The sequence below is a fragment of the Cibotium barometz genome, chromosome 17 (assembly GCF_041138505.1).
Source record: "Cibotium barometz isolate CiBa-2024 chromosome 17, ASM4113850v1, whole genome shotgun sequence".
Taxonomy (NCBI): Eukaryota; Viridiplantae; Streptophyta; class Polypodiopsida; order Cyatheales; family Cibotiaceae; genus Cibotium; species Cibotium barometz.
In genome coordinates, this window is record NC_141062.1 from 39551364 (window position 1) to 39567952 (window position 16589).

Below are 16589 nucleotides of genomic sequence, written 5' to 3' on the forward strand. Positions count from 1 at the left end.
TCTTGAGCTGATCTTTCTCGTCAATTCCTACCTGGTTGTAGCCACTGAACCCATCCATGAAATAATAAAGCACATGGCCCGCCACATCTTCTAGAACCCGCTCTATGAAAGGCAAAGGAAACCCATCTTTGATTGTGCACTGATTGAGGGGTCTGAAGTCAAACACATATTCTGATCTTGTTGGTCTTCTTCTTTGGAATCACCACTATAGGTGACAACCACTCAGAGTGCTCAATGGGAACGATGATACCTGCCTCTTCCATCTTGTCCAGCTCTTTCTTCACTACCTCAGAATATTTTGGGTTCATGTGGTAAATGCCCTTCCTGACTGGCCGACTGCCTTCTTTGAGTGGAATTCTCTGAGTGCAAATGGCTGGGTCTATCCCTGGGAGATCCTTGTAAGTCCATGCAAACATATCTTGGTGCTCTTTGAAAAATTTGGTGATTCTCTCTGCAGAGTGGAAGGGTCCTCCCAAACCCAAGCTGCCACCAAGATGGGGCATGGCTCCTTTGTTGTGCCCATGTTCAGCTCTCTAACCTCCTCGTGGTAAGTGGTTGGTAGAAGAGGAGCGGTGCCGAGTGCTGCTTGATGGAGAGCTACGGGGTCATAGGCTGGGGTGTTGTCTAGAGGGAAATCACCAATGCGTTCCTCCGTCTAGCCACCGAGTAGCAAGGCTTCTTCCCGAGCCTTGAGGTGCTTTGCCCGTCTCTCCTTGCGGGTGTGTCTAGGAGGGGTTATAGGTGCCTCTGATGACTCCTCTTGAGAGACCTTCTTGCGAGGTTGTCGAGAAAAGTGAGGTTTCCCTAGACCTATGACCTCTATCTCTTCCTATTGAGACATTGTTGCTGCTGTAGAGGAGGAGAGCAAAGATTCTGTCCAATCCCGTACTCTTGCTTCTTTTGAGAGCTCTTCTTCTTGGGACAGCTCTTGGATAAGGTCGGGGTCCAACTCAACTATGTCCACCATGTTGCACTGGAACCCCTCATAGGAATTTAACCAATTCCATAGAGGTTCTGCCACCTCTCCCTCTGAACCAAATGGATCCCAGGCCTCATCCACTGGTAAGCCTTGCCATTCCTCCTGTTCTTCCTCATCATTGGGTCCTTCCTCCCGAATGGGAATCATGTCATGTAGGGCAGTACCCCGAGCACTATCATCGGGGCCTTTTTCCAAGGGCAAGGTCACTGTCTCCTCTGGGTTAGGGATATGCAAGTTGTCTCGACCCCAATCATGGATCACTTGAGCTGCCCTCAACCAAGGCCTTCCAACAATGAGTAAACTGTAGGCCCCTCAAGTTGGTGGGATATGCAAGTTGTCTCGACCCCAATCATGGATCACTTGAACTGCCCTCAACCAAGGCCTTCCAACAATGAGTAAACTGTAGGCCCCTCAAGTTGGTGGGAGGTCTAACAACACAAAAGTCATTTCACATACTAATCCTTCAAAATTGATCGGAACTTGCTTGACTAGTCCCATGGGCATCACTTCTCTATGGTCTGCCACTCGGATGGCGAAGGGAGATGGCTCAGTAATTTGGAGACCCAAGACTTTCCTAGTAGCTTCGGGCATGGTGTTTTAATGAATTCCTCCACGGCCTCCTTATAAGCTTAGTCCACAATGGATGGGTAGATTGCACCATCAGGGAGAGGAGTTGGTGTCTTTGGGGCTCCTTGGGACCGGGTGATAACCGCCACTATTGGAGTGCCAGCAGAGTGGGAGCACCACTTCCACTATTGGAGTGTCAACCTTGGGAGATGGCACCGCAGCTTCCACCATGTTAACCAGTGGGGGTCTAGGACAATCTCGGGTGTAGTGGTCTCGGCTCTCTGAGCAGTGGAGGCATGGGGGCGAGCCCTCTAGTACAGTGCATTGAGCTTGCATGTGGCCGCTCCCCCCACAACGGTAGCATATAAGAAGTCGAGTGGGGTTGTTGGGAGGACGACGATTGGGGTACCTTTGGTTAGGCCGAGCCCCATACGTGTTGTTAGTGGCTAGAGGTACTGTAGGGGCTGCCACATAGACCACCGGAGGTGGGTTTTGATAGACTTGAGGTGTTTGTGGGACAGGCATGGGACATGCACTAGTGGGAGGTATTGCTGATAGGTTGGGAGAGTGCTTGCTTGATATGGAATTTACATAGGCAGGAGGTTGTATGTCAGGGGGTTGCTCCGGGATGAGGGGTATTGGTGTATGTACCGTGGCTACTTGAGCTCCCTGTTGAGATAAAGTGGTCTGGGGGCGGTGGAGGGGTTTGTACAAAAGCAACCATGGGGGGGGGAAAGGTTATGTGGGGTAGCTAAGTAGGAGGGGCCAGCGGGGGCAAGGTTAATATAAGCTTGGTATTGGGGGGCTGATTGAGGGTTCAAGAAGGGTGTTGGGTTTGGTTGGTGGTTAGGAGCCTGGGAAGAAGTTGAAGCACTATTGGTGGGGGTCACCATGTAGTCTTCGGCAAAGGGATTAAGCGGGGAGGCACCTTGCTTAAGTTGTTGTTGCATAAGGCAAAGTCCCTTGAGGTAGTAACACTCCTTGTCCTCATGGCCCGCCTTTGAGAAAAATGAGCAATATTTCTTGGAGGGACAATCATTTGGAAGATGGCCTTGCGAGCTACATACCGGGCACCATGGGATCTTGGACCTTGAGCTGCTCAATCTCCTTCTGGAGCGCTGCCACAGCCGCATCCTCTTGTTGTGACCTTTTGAAATCTTCAAGCTCCTTCTTGAGCTTGGCTAGCTCGTCCATGGAAGCAGATGTAGAAGCTACCATCGGGGCTAGAGGAACAATTGGAGGAGCCGAAGACATGCCGAGGATAATTGGGGGCCAAGAGGTACTACGCTCCGCCATGAGGTAAGCATTCTCTAGTTGTGTAGCTCTATCTTGGAAGTCTTGTAGGGTGCCTTGGGGTGGGAACATCTCTCTCATCTTCATCGCCGTTTGAGTAGGGAGTGCTCGAAGCACCCACTATTGTAGCATGTAGTTTCCAGGATCTTGGGGTAGTCGAGCGACCAAAACTTTAGCTCTTGTGACAAGTTGGGCCACTGACTCCCCCGCCTTCATGGAGAGTTGGTTGAGCTCTTGAGTGATGAGGTCAAAGTAGTTCCCTGGCTGAAAGGTAGCCAAGAATTGTTGCCTGAGGGTGGTGGCCCAATCCGGGAAGTTATTGATGGCAAATTGTCTATACCACTGGTCGGCACTTTCTTCCAACGTGGTCGGGAACAAGACCAAGCGTGCATCATCTCGGTTAAGACCTCTTGAGTCACACATAGTGAGGAACCGCCACACATGGTCTTCTGCATCTTCAGTGATGGTACCTTTGAAGGTTGGTAGCTTAACTTGCACGTGGTTAAGGACAGTAGCCAATGGCTCTGGCCCTGGAGCTGCCATAGGGTTAGAAGAGGAAGATGTTGAGGGAAGAGTAAGGGAACGAGGAAGAACCCTATGACTAGTTCGAAGAGGAGAATGAAGGGGTGAATCACCTCCAGAAGATCTAGTCTTAGGGGGCATGCACAACACTCCTCTCACTCCTCCAGAAGCTCTAGTCTTAGGGGGCATGCACAACACTCCTCTCACCCACGATCAAAAATCACCAAAAAAGAAAAAGAAAAAAAAATTTGAGACTGTCCTTGACCTCTAGGAGAGTCCCACCATGATCGCCAAATTTTGTCTAAGCTGTAGATGACTCCGCCCCGGTCCTTGCTAGGGAACTCGAAGACAACCACCACAAACACTATGGTTGAGGGAGAAGGGAGCATGGATCCTCTCAGGGAAGTATACCTACCAAGGATGAGTCGACCTCACTGGCTAGACATGCAAGACCTAGGCTCTACACTGTCTACCGTGCTCTCCAACCACCACCTAGCACCGCAGTACCCCTACAGGCCTCTCACTTCACACCATACACACCACTCACAGCTCACTCACCTCGCTCACACAAAGAGATAGACAAAACACCAAACATAGCACAACACTACAATCAAAATACCATAAAAAAAAGATACAAGGGAGACTCCGCTCTGATAGAAGGAATGTGTTAGAACTCCAGGTGATACACGAGACAATGTCCTCTTCTATGAGAGTGTGTTCCAGATCGTCTGTATGCTACTGATGAGAGAATGCTCCCCTTAACTCCTTTTTGGGTGTCCTCCTCCTCGGTTGGTGCTCAAGAGTGTAAGATTCCTCCTCATTGTGAATATTGATTAAGCTTCTACTTCAATCCCTTGTAATCATTCTATGTTTCTGAATACAAGAAAATATTATTTTTCCTTGTTTTGCCTAGTGAGATAAAAAAATTCTAGAGAGTGGTAAATCAATATTGGGATATTTTTGGATAAATAAATTCTTCAAATATCAAAAAAATGTTTTCTTGAAACAAAAAATCAACATAGATTTTTCAAGGTGCAATTAGAATTAATTAAAAATGATTTAGAAGACCTTATCCTAAGGGTCAAGATTTTTTGAAAATTTTGGATTAAGGTTCCTATGGGCCAATAAGATTAATCCAAGTGTTCGGACAAGATAAATCCAAAGAATAAAATAAAATACTCAAAAATGAGTAAATGCCCACATCATAAGATGAAGAGTTGACTAAGTACTAGGTTTATTAGTTAAAAACTATGAAGTATTAAAAAAAATGAGATATTTTGGAGTAATCATTCATTTTTGACACATTCAAGGAGGCACCTATTTCACATGTGTGGATGAGTTTTAAACTAATAGGATATTTTTATCTCTCCTCTCTCCTAAATCAAACCAAATCAAAAAGGGAGCCAAACTGGTCCAAAACGTGTCCAAATTCAGCGAAACTGAAGCTAGAAAATTTTAGAACTTAGTTGACTCAGTTAGTGGCCTCCCTCACCTATAAATAGACCCTCATTCCTTTGTATTCTAATCTGTGAACTAAACTATGCTGGTATTACTCTAAATTAAGCTTATTTTCTATTATCCTCTAAAAACCCTCTACAAATTGAAGAGATTGGAGCTTCTCTCTCTCTTCAATCTTCCTTGGAGACTCCAACAACATACCAAACCAATTGATCGGTTGGGGGCTTCTACTGTGATCAAAGAATCAAGTAATTTAGGAGGTAAAGTGTGGATTACTGTCTTCTTTTTCTTAAATCTCCAAATGTTTCTCTTCTCAACCCCTCTCAAGCTTGAGAAGCATTAATTTGAATGGCTTTTGAATACTATTGAAGTTCTTTAATGTATTGTAATGAAAACACACATAAATTTCCATTTATGCTTAATTTATAATGGTTTTTAAGCATTTCTCTCTCTCTCTCCCAAAGAATGGTCATTCCTATGACCTATTCTCAATTCGAATGAAGCTTCTCATGAAGCATTTCTCTAATCTAAAAGTAATTTCTATGCTTGTCTGATTGGAGGCCAAAATAATGGCTTTTTAATACTTTTATGCTATTAAATTTATGATAAAATTAAGAATTAATCCATAATTAGATAATGATCCAATTAGTGGTTATTCTAATCACATAAATAATACTAAACCTTATTCTTTCAAATTTATTGAGAATTATCAGTAATAGCAGCGAAGCTATGGTAAAATTTTTATAAAATCAACACATAAATCATTTTCATTCATAATATGAAGAGGGAACTTCCTACCATATTCTAGGATTAATCATCCTAGATTAATTGAATGATTCTCGTTATAATCATGGAAAATTAATTTTTATGCTTGTACATAAATAGTTAAATAGGAAAAAGAGGAATTTCTAGTAATCCATTTTTATGTTCAAAGAGTAATCCCCACCATGACAATGGAAATCCATGCACTCCAATGAAGTAAGAGAAAAATTGTGATGCTAAAATAATGCATTTTTTATTTAAAAAATAAAGAAAGATTTTAGTTAAATTTATCCTTTTGCATAGATAAATTTTAAATGATGAAAGAGGAATTCCCACTATATTGGAATCCAAATATTTAAATGAGAAAAGTGTAATTCCTAGTGTAAAGAAATTAATGAAGATTTTTATTTAAATTTTTAAGAGAAAATTTAGTTAAATATATCCTTTTGCATAGATAAATTTTAAATGATGAAAGAGAAATTTCCACTATATTGGAATCCAAATATTTAAATGAGAAAAGTGTAATTCCTAGTGTAAAGAAATTAATGGAGATTTTTATTTAAAATTTAAGAAAAAATTTAGTTAAATTTATCTTTTTGTATAGATAAGTTTAAATGATGAAAGAGGAATTCCCACCATATTGGAATTCAAATGTTTAAATGAGAAAAGTTGAATTTTTAGCTTAAATGATGAAAGAGGAATTCCCACCATATTGGAATTCAAATGTTTAAATGAGAAAAGTTAAATTTTTAGCTTAATAAAATTAATGGATATTTTATGTAATTTTTAAGAAGAATTTTAAGTAGATTTAATTTATGGTAAAAGAGAAATTCCCATGATAATTAGATTGCACTCATTGAAATGAGAAAAAGAAGGATTTCAAGTTTATTCAAAAAAATAGGTATTGATATTTTAGTTAAAAGAAGAATTTTTATGATATTTAAGAAAAGATGGATTTGAATTAAATTTTAGTGTCAAAAGATGAATTTCCACCACAATTCTACCTAATGAATTAAGGCTGAGAAATTATGTGGCATAAAGAATATGTTTGGATATTTTAATTGGTAAAATCACTAAATTGATATTTACCCAAAATCTAGATGTTTAGTTGAAGGTAATCCTTGTAGAACTAAAACCAAATGAATTTGGTTAGACTACGTGAGGGACGGACAGTAAACCGAATCCTACCAATTCAGTGGTCGGGTGGTTGGCTAAAACCCATGGGCCGGATGGGGTAGGCTGGATCGGAGGATTCCTGAGAAATAACTAGATACGGTTAGTTACGTTATTTAGTTTTAAATCCTGAGAAGACCTTGTTCTGTGGGAGGGGACCATCGGCTGTGCCTCATAAACGAGAAAAAAAGTGGTGACTCCATGGACCAAGTGCAAGTCTCTTCTTGATTTGACCATGTGACTTCAGGTTTGGTCAGATCAGTTTATCTAGTTAGGACTTGACTCGGTAAAGTAATTTTCCAGTTAGAAGATTTTTCCCAATTGGTGGAATCGCCCGTGCCTTCCGGGGGGCGAGGGGAGTCTTCTGGGCCCGGTCTCGGCGGAGGGGCGGCCTGGGCTAGCCTCTCGTCCTGAACATCCGCGGGCGAGGCCCCGACTGTGTGGACCCCGCCCCCTGTGCAGGAGGCCGCCGATGCCGCTTCTGCCCCCGTCGATAAGAGACTCGGAGCAGGCGGGGGACCTTATAAAGAGGATCTCGAAGAGGATCTCTCCGTGCCTTGGGAAAGGGAGAGGGGAAAGGATGATGGTGCTCAGGATTTCGAAGAGGATCTCTCCCTGCCTTGGGAAAGGGAGAGGGGTGTTGCCTCCTCCATGAGTGCCATCGGAGTTTGTAAGATTCCTCCCTCCAGCTTTTGAGGTGTGTAGGTGTAAGAACCTCCCCTTCTAATCTTATAACTATTCCCCTCTTTGAAATAAAAGGAAGATCCTGTTTTACCCTATTTTGGCCTGAAGAGAGAAAATGTCTAGAGGGAGGTAATTCAAAATTGAGACATTTTTGGATATAAAAATACTCCTAGTGTCTAAAATGGTTTTCCTTGAAACAAAAATTTTAAAAAAACTTTTCAATGTGCAATTGGAATTAATTAAAAATAGGTATAAAGGACCTTAGTCTAAGGGTCTAGATTTTCAAAAATTTTTGAATTATGCTCCAATTAAGGTTCCTATGGACCAATAAGATTAATCCAAATGTAGGGAGGAGATAAATTGAAGAATAAAAGAAAATTTCCCAAAAATGAGTAAATGCTCACATAAGATGAAGAGTTGACTAAGGACAAGGTTTATTAGTTAAAAAAGAAGAGATATTTAGAAGAAATGATGCATTTTTGACACCTCAGTGTGGGGATCTCCCCTCATTTAAACTAAAAAATAATGAGATATTTTCATCTCTCCTCTCTCCTATTTCAACTAGATCCAAAAAGTAAGCTAAATTGACCCAAAAATGGTCAAAAATTGACCAAACTCATCTGGAAAATTCTAGAATTAGTTTTCTTGGGTAGAGGCTCACTTTTTGCTATAAATAGAAGCCTCCTCCTTTGTAAAAGGTTATGCACTGTTACTCTACTTCTACCCAGAGCCAATTACATTGAATTTTCTTGATAATTCAATTGAATTTTCTTGATAATTCAATTGTTTTTAACTTAATCCTCTCCAAAATAATTGGTGGCCACTCTTGATCCAAACAAGAGTAGAACCCTCAGTCCCTCAAGCCAAAGGAAAGCTTACAAACTCTATGTAAGCTAAATTATTCTTACTTTTAATTTTAAATCTATCATTTTCTTGATTTTCTTGTTTGTTTTAGTTGATTAAAGTGAATTATGATGCTATGCCTTGGTGAAAAGGCCATCCCCTTCTCTTCTTTACAATTCAGCCTTTCTTTATCCTAGAATGTTTAACAAAAAGATTAATTAAACTTTTCTTATTGTTTACTCTCTTGGAAATTAAAAATTGTGTAGATTAGAGTTCTTTACATCTAATTGGGTTTAATTTAAATTGAAAATAGAATGTTAAAAATGAGAAATGGTCAGCCATACAAAGGAGGTTATGGCAAAATTTTCTAGAATTTTATGGAAAAGAAAGTTTATTTTTATATTATTCCAAAAGAGTAATTCCCACCGTTTGTGCATTCTAAAAGAAATATTCTAATTTACTCCATGTACATATTCACCTATGAATATGCATGGATATCACTGATATTAATTATTAAAATTAATTTCTATGCATAGAAAGATGCATAATGGAAATTTTTATTATAAAAGTGTTGTTTTCATTGAATTTAATTTTATGCATAGAAAGATGCATAAAGGATTTATTTTTATTTCAAAAGTGTTATTTCCATTAGAATTGATTTTATGCATAGAAAGATGCATAAAAGATTTATTTTTATTTCAAAAGTGTTATTCTCATTAAAATTGATTTTATGCATAGAAAGATGCATAAAGGATTTATTTTTATTTCAAAAGTGTTATTCTCATTAAAATTGATTTTATGCATAGAAAGATGCATAAAAGATTTACTTTTATTTCAGAAGTGTTACTTTCATTAAAATTGATTTTTGCATAGAAAGATGCATAAAAGATTTATTTTTATTTCAAAAGTGTTATTCTCATTAAAATTGATTTTACGCATAGAAAGATGCATAAAGGATTTATTTTTATTTCAAAAGTGTTATTCTCATTAAAATTGATTTTACGCATAGAAAGATGCATAAAGGATTTATTTTTATTTCAAAAGTGTTATTCTCATTAAAACTGATTTTATGCATAGAAAGATGCATAAAAGATTTATTTTTATTTCAAAAGTGTGACTCATTAAAATTGATTTTATACATAGAAAGATGCATAAAGGATTTAATTTTATTTCAAAAGTGTTATTTTTTTAAATTTGAATTTATGCATAAATAGATGCATACAAGGATTTTAATAAAAGTGTTATTCCCCTGAAGTTGATTTTTATGCATAAATAGATGCGTAAAGAATCTTTATGTCAAAAATTAGAATTCTCTTAAATTCTATGTTTAAATTCTTTGAATGGATGTGATGTGAACAGAGGTGATGAGATGTGAGGTGAATAGATGTGATGAGAATCAGATAGGTGTGTGAATGAATGGATGGGTGGATGTGATGTGAATAAAGGTGATGAGATGTGAGGTGAATAGATGTGATGAGATGTGATGAGAGTCAGATAGGTGTGAATGAATGGATGGGTGGATGCGATGTGAATAGAGGTGATGAGATGTGAGGTGAATAGATGTGATGAGAATCAGATAGATGTGAATGAATGGATGGATGGATGTGATGTGAATAGAGGTGATGAGATGTGAGGTGAATAGATGTGAATGAATGAATGGATGGATGTGATGTGAATAGAGGTGATGAGATGTGAGGTGAATAGATGTGATGAGATGTGATGTGAATCAGATAGATGTGAATGAATGGATGGGATGTGATGTCATGTGAATCAGGATGTAAATGAATGATATGGGATATGAGTGGATGATACGTGATGAAAATGGACGTCAATGTATAAGTGAAGAATGGATGTGAATGTATAAGTAAAGAATGGATGTGAATGTATAAGTGAAGTGAGTATGTGGATATATATGTGAAAAAATGGATGTGGATGTGTATGTGAAAGAATGTGATGTAAATGTGTATGTGAAGAATCGATGTGAATGAGTATGTGAAAGAATGGATGTGGATGTGTATGTGAAAGAATGTGATGTGAATGTGTATGTGAAGAATGGATGTGAATGAGTATGTGAAAGAATGGATGTGGATGTATGTGAAAGAATGGATATAGATGTGTATGTGAAAGAATGTGATGTGATATAAAGAGTTGTGATGTGTCATGAATATATGTGGATGTGAAGTGATAGATATGAATGTATAGATAGATGTGAGAAGTCGTACCTGTGACTAATTAGATGGATGTAGATGAATGAGATGAAATGTGTATGAATGAGATATGATGTGGATAGAAGTGAGATGAGATGAGATGTGTATGAATGTGAGATAATGTGGATAGAATGTATGTGATGGGATGGTTATGAGAATGTATATGGTGGATATGAACGAATAAATGTGATGGATATGAATGAATGTGATGTGATGTGTGATGTGAACGAATATGATGTGATGAGATGTGGATATGGATAGATGCGAGTGGATGAGATCTGATGTGGATAAGATGTGATGAGATGGAAAATGATGTGATGAGAATGGGAATACATATGAAATAAATGAGGATTGATGTGGAACAATATGGAAAGACGAGAGCTTGTTATAGAAACTGTATTTATGACATGTTTTTAAATGACTGTTTTATGTCAAGAATGCTGGGGAAACATTTTGACCATCTTGTGAATGAGGTCGTGGAGACCTAATCTGTTAAAGTTGCAAAACCTGATGGAGAGTCATTGGAGGATGTCTCGCATAGCAAGGTCGGCTGAGGTAACCTCGATTAAAATGGTGAGCTTCCGCCCGGTACGGTGGATGAGGGACCAAGGAAGCGGCCTATGAGTGAAGCACTAGGTCACCTGCGAAGGATCCTAGAGGGTGCTGACCATACGGTGCTCAGGCGCTCTGGGTCGCCGGCCGACGATACCCACGCGTGCTTCAAGGAAGATATTGGAACAAGGAGTAAGAGTTGTTTTCTGAATTCGGGCATGGATCTAGTTGATTGACCTTGCTGGTCCTCAACGGATGAGTCCATGGCTCTTTTATATGGATTTGTTGGTTGATCTTGATCTTGCTGATCTTCAACGGAGATTCCATTTTGTTATGTGAATATATTGCCGAGTACTATGAGCTAGGAACCATCGAAAAGGCCCCTGAGTGGACAGGTGGTGAGCGTTCTGGTTGCCAATGATGCCATAGGTACACCGATGAAGGAATGATTGGAAATAAGGATTCAACCAGAGATTTTGAGGATTATGATTAGTGACTCTATGATTTCATTAAATGATTATTTTAAAGACAATCGAATCTGTGAAAAAGGCAATTTCATATTGGGTGTGTAAGTGGTGTGACTAGTTTTAAGTTTGCATGAATATCCGGCTAGGGGGCATGGGAACTCTTTTCCCTGGTACCCGGGACAAAACCTAACCAAATTCCTAATTGGATTCCACCACTACAGTGGTTGTGGTGGGCGGTTGGCTAACCCACGGGACTGGATGGGGTTAGGCTGGACTGATGGATCCCTAAAATGAGACTCAATTCTTTTAAGGTACGATCTATGAAGTAAATCCTGGATAAAAATTGTTCTATGGAAAAGAATTAACGGCTGTGCCTCTCAATGAGGAAAAAAGCGTTGGTCTCTATGATCCAAGTGCAATCTTTTCCTTGATCTGACTATGGGACTTAGGGGTTCGGTCAGATCAATTTAGTTAGGTAAGGCTTTTGACTACATTAGAGTAAATTTATCCTGGAGGAATCGCCCATGCTTTTCGGGTGAGGAAAGTTTTTCCGGGTTTGGTTTTGGAAGAACTGAGGGATTAGTCTCTTGTGTGATATCCGTGGGTGAGGCCCCATGAAAGGTCCCTACCCCCTTCGTGCAACGGCGAACTCGGGGGTGGTAGCAGCGGAAGTAGCACTCCTTGCACAGTGCAGGGTCCCTCACTCGGGGCCTCGCCCACGGATATCCGGACACGAGATTAATCCCTCGGTTCTTCAAAAACCGAACCCAGAAAAACTTCCCTCACCCAGAAAGCATGGGCGATTCCTCCAGGATATTTTTGGCTCTAACGCAGTCAAGGTCATTACTGACCGAACTAATCCGACCGAACTTGTAAGTCGCTTGGTCAGATCAAGGAAGAAACTTGCACTTCGATCATAGAGATCAATGCTTTTTTCCCCATCGAGAGTCATAGCCGTTGATTCTTTTCCATAGAACAATTACTATCCGGGATTTATTTCATCTATTGTACTACAGCAAAATTGAGTCTCACATCAGTCCAGCCTAACCCCATCCATTCCCATGGGTTAGCCAACCGCCCAACCACTATAGTGATAGGATCCAATTAAGAATTTGGTTAGGTTTTGTCCCGGGTACTAGGGAAAAAAGTTCCCAGGCCCCCTAGTTGGATATTCATGCAATTTAACGCCAGTCACACCACTTACACACCCAATATGAAATTACCTTTTTTTCACAGATTCAATTATCTTTAAAACAATCCTTTAATGAAACCATAGTGTCACTGATCATAATCCTCAAAATCTCCGGTTGAATCCTTATTTTCAATCATTCCACATACACATACACATCCACATCCATACATCCACATACACAACCACATCTATACATCCACATCCATTCTTCCACATACACATCCACATCCATACATCCACATACACATCCACATCCATACATCCACATCCATTCTTCATATTCCTCTTTTATCATCAAATTGTGAGCATTCATTTTTGGGGGTTTTTATTTTATAAATTGGATTTATCTCCTCCCCACACTTGGATTGATCCTATTGGCCCATAGGAGCCTTAATTGGACCATAATCCAAAAATTTCTAAAAATCTAGACCCTTAGGCTAAGGTCCTTTATACTTCTTTTCAATTAATTCCAAATGCACATTGGAAAGTTCTTTTTGAATTTTTGCTTCAGGGAAAATCATTTTAGACACTAGGAGGATTTTTATATCCAAAAATATCTTAATTTTGGATTATCTCTCTCTAGGGTAAAACAGAATCTTTCTTTTATTTCAAAGAGGGGAATAATTACAAGATCAGAAGTGGACGTTCTTACACCTGTACACCTCAAAAGCTGGAGGGAGGAGTCTTACATCCTACCACCCCACTTAAAAAACACAAGATGTCCTCATCTCACAGTAGGTGGAGTATGATCTCTTTCATCTTCTTCTTCTTCTTCAATCACTTCCAGCGTTACTACCTTGGAAGTGGATGGCCGATTTGGGAACATCTCTCTTTGACTTCCCCTATTCTGAGGCGGAGGTCTTGTATTATCTTGTATTATTTTGGATTAAAACTGCGGGTTGGTTAGAGGGTCTACCTCTGGGATTTCTCTGATTTTGGCGGAAAGAAACCTGATTACTCTCTGGAAGGAAGGAGCTGGAGTTTGGAATCTTGATCCCTGATTTTCTCGCCCTAAAAACTCTGTTTCAAAAGGAGTTGGGCAATCCATACTGCGATGTACAAGTCCTTGGCAGTTATAGCATTTCACTCCCTTGTTTAAGGGTGGAACTTTTGAAGTTGAATTCCAAGGGATTGAGTTCCGGGAAAAGGACATTTCTTCCATTCTAGAACTTCCCATATCTTGGGCTTGACCCTTATATCTCTTAGACGGTGGAAGGTTGGAATCACCTTCTGGAGCTAAAAACCTTTTGAAAGGTGATGGTGCTGGCTTCGGCGGAACCTTGACATCAAAGGCCTTGGCAAAATCCTTCGCCATCCGCACTGCTTCGGCCATGGAAACTGGCTTGGCATTCTTCACTAGGATATTCAAAGGTTCGTTCGAACTTGGCTATCAGCTGTTCCTTATCCAGCGGTGGCGAAGAGTATTTGAGGAGGAGAGCGAACACTTGGTGATATACTTCAGTAGTTCTGCTCCCTTGGGTTAGCTCTAAAAATTCGTTCATCTTTGTTTCAAAAAAGCCAGGAGGATAGAATCTCTTCCTTAAGTAAATTTTGAGAGATCATTCCATGTCTGAGTGTTTCGATCCACATGGTTTGTCTCGCAGTGGTTTCTCCAGGCTACTCTGACTGCTTCTACTATCTTCAGCCTTGCAAGAGCCATTTTGCTCTTCTCATTGTACCCGGTGACATCGAAGTACTCTTCCATTGCTTCGATCCACTTCTCCATAGTCTCGCCCAAGTTTTCCCCTTCACCCTTGAAAGGTCCAGGCTGCGATCTATGAAGAGTTTTACGAACATCCAAGTCGAGCTCTTCCTCATCGAGTTGGGGGTTATCATTCCTACCACGACCTCAATCCATGATCCTATCAATATGAAAATTCTTGTTAAGTCCTTTTATTTACAATTTAAATTCGACTTTAGATCCAGCTGATTCTGGGGTTCTTTAGATTGGTTAGCTCTCCACAAAATCATGGGATAAAGATCCCTTATATAGAACTCATTATCAGATAACAATTCATTCAGAACATATCATTCATATTCTTAACACAATAATGGTCCATCAGGCCAAAAATTCCATCTGAACATTCCTCCATGGAAGTTTCAGTTAAGCAAGCTCTCAATTTGTCATCCCTTAACTTGATCCACCGGGTCAAGTGTTAATAGTAGCAATCTGACAGCCCAATCCACTAATCTCATAGTGATTTGTTGAAGTCATTATCATCATTCCAGTTACGAACATTATACACAGGGACTCATCCCATTCATCCTCATTGTGGCTTTGCTCAACTTATCGCTTTTCAACCAAAATTCAAGAATAATCATTTTTCAATCAGAATCCAAATCAACTCATCAGTTCTCAACCAGTTTTAAAATCATATCAACCACATTCGAATTCATCATCTGGATAGCATTTTTGCTTATAATTTCAAGGTCTTAGATTTACTCGTATATAGTGCCAGTAAATACCCACAGCTATACCCTCGATATATATGGGTAGTCACGGTCCTTGGAATTATAAGGTAAATACCATCATGTCTAGGCCTCAAGCAAGTTAGGGATTCCATACAATTGTGGTACTTCCATCTGAAGACCCACTTTCAATTTTATGAATGAAGCTTCATTCTAAATATCAATTTGTATGAATTTTATCACAGAAGTACAACCTTTTACTGTTACTTCACAATTTGTTTTTTCATTTTTGGCTGTTCATATGATCCACTTTAGTCAATTCGCTCTAATACCAGCTGAAAGATCCCTACCCCCTCCGCGCAACGAATTTGGGGATGTTAGCAGCAAAAGTAGCACTCCTTGCACGGTGTAGGGTCCCTCACTCGGGGCCTCGGCCCCCACAGATATCCGGACAAGAGACTAATCCCTCGGTTCTTCCAAAACCCGATGAACCCGAAAAAACTTCCCTCGCCCGGAAAGCACGAGCGATTCCTCCAGGATATTTTTGGCTCTAACGCAGTCAAGGTCATTACTGACCGAACTGATCCGACCAAACCTGTAAGTCACTTGGTCAAATCAAGGAATAAACTTACACTTGGATCATAGAGATCAATGCTTTTTTCCCCATCGAGAGGCATAGCCGTTGATTTGATTCTTTTCCATAGAACAATTACTATTCGAGATTTACTTAATCTATCGTACTACAACAAAATTGAGTCTCATTTTACGGATCCATCAGTCCAGCCTAATCCCATCCAATACCATGGGTTAGCCAACTACGTAGTGATAGGATCCAATTAAGAATTTGGTTAGGTTTTATCCCGGGTACCAGGAAAAAGAGTTCCCAGGCCCCCTAGCCACCAGATATTCTGCAATTTAACGCCAGTCACGCCACTTACACGCCCAATATGAAATTACATTTTTTTCACAGATTTAATTATTTTTAAAACTTTCCTTTAATGAAACCATAGTGTCACTGATCATAATCCTCAAAAATCTCCAGTTGAATCCAGGATATTTTTATCTCTCCTCTCTCCTAGATCAAACCAAATAAAAAAGGGAGCCAAACTGGTCCAAAACTTGTCCAAATTCAGCCAAACTGAAACTTGAAATTTTAGAACTCAATTGGACTCAGTTAATGGCCTCCCTCACCTATAAATAGACCCTAATTTCTTTGTATTCTCATCTATGAACTAAACTATGCCGGCATTACTCTAAGTTAAGCTTATTTTCTATTATCCTCTTAAAACCCTCTACAAATTGAAGAGATTGGAGCTTCTCTCTCTCTTCAATCTTCCTTGGAGACTCCAACAACATACCAAACCAATTGATTGGTTGGGGGCCTCTACCTTCATCAAAGAATCAAGTAATTTAGGAGGTAAAGTGTGGATTATTGTCTTCTTTTTCTTAAATCTCCAAATGTTTCTCTTCTCAACCCCTCT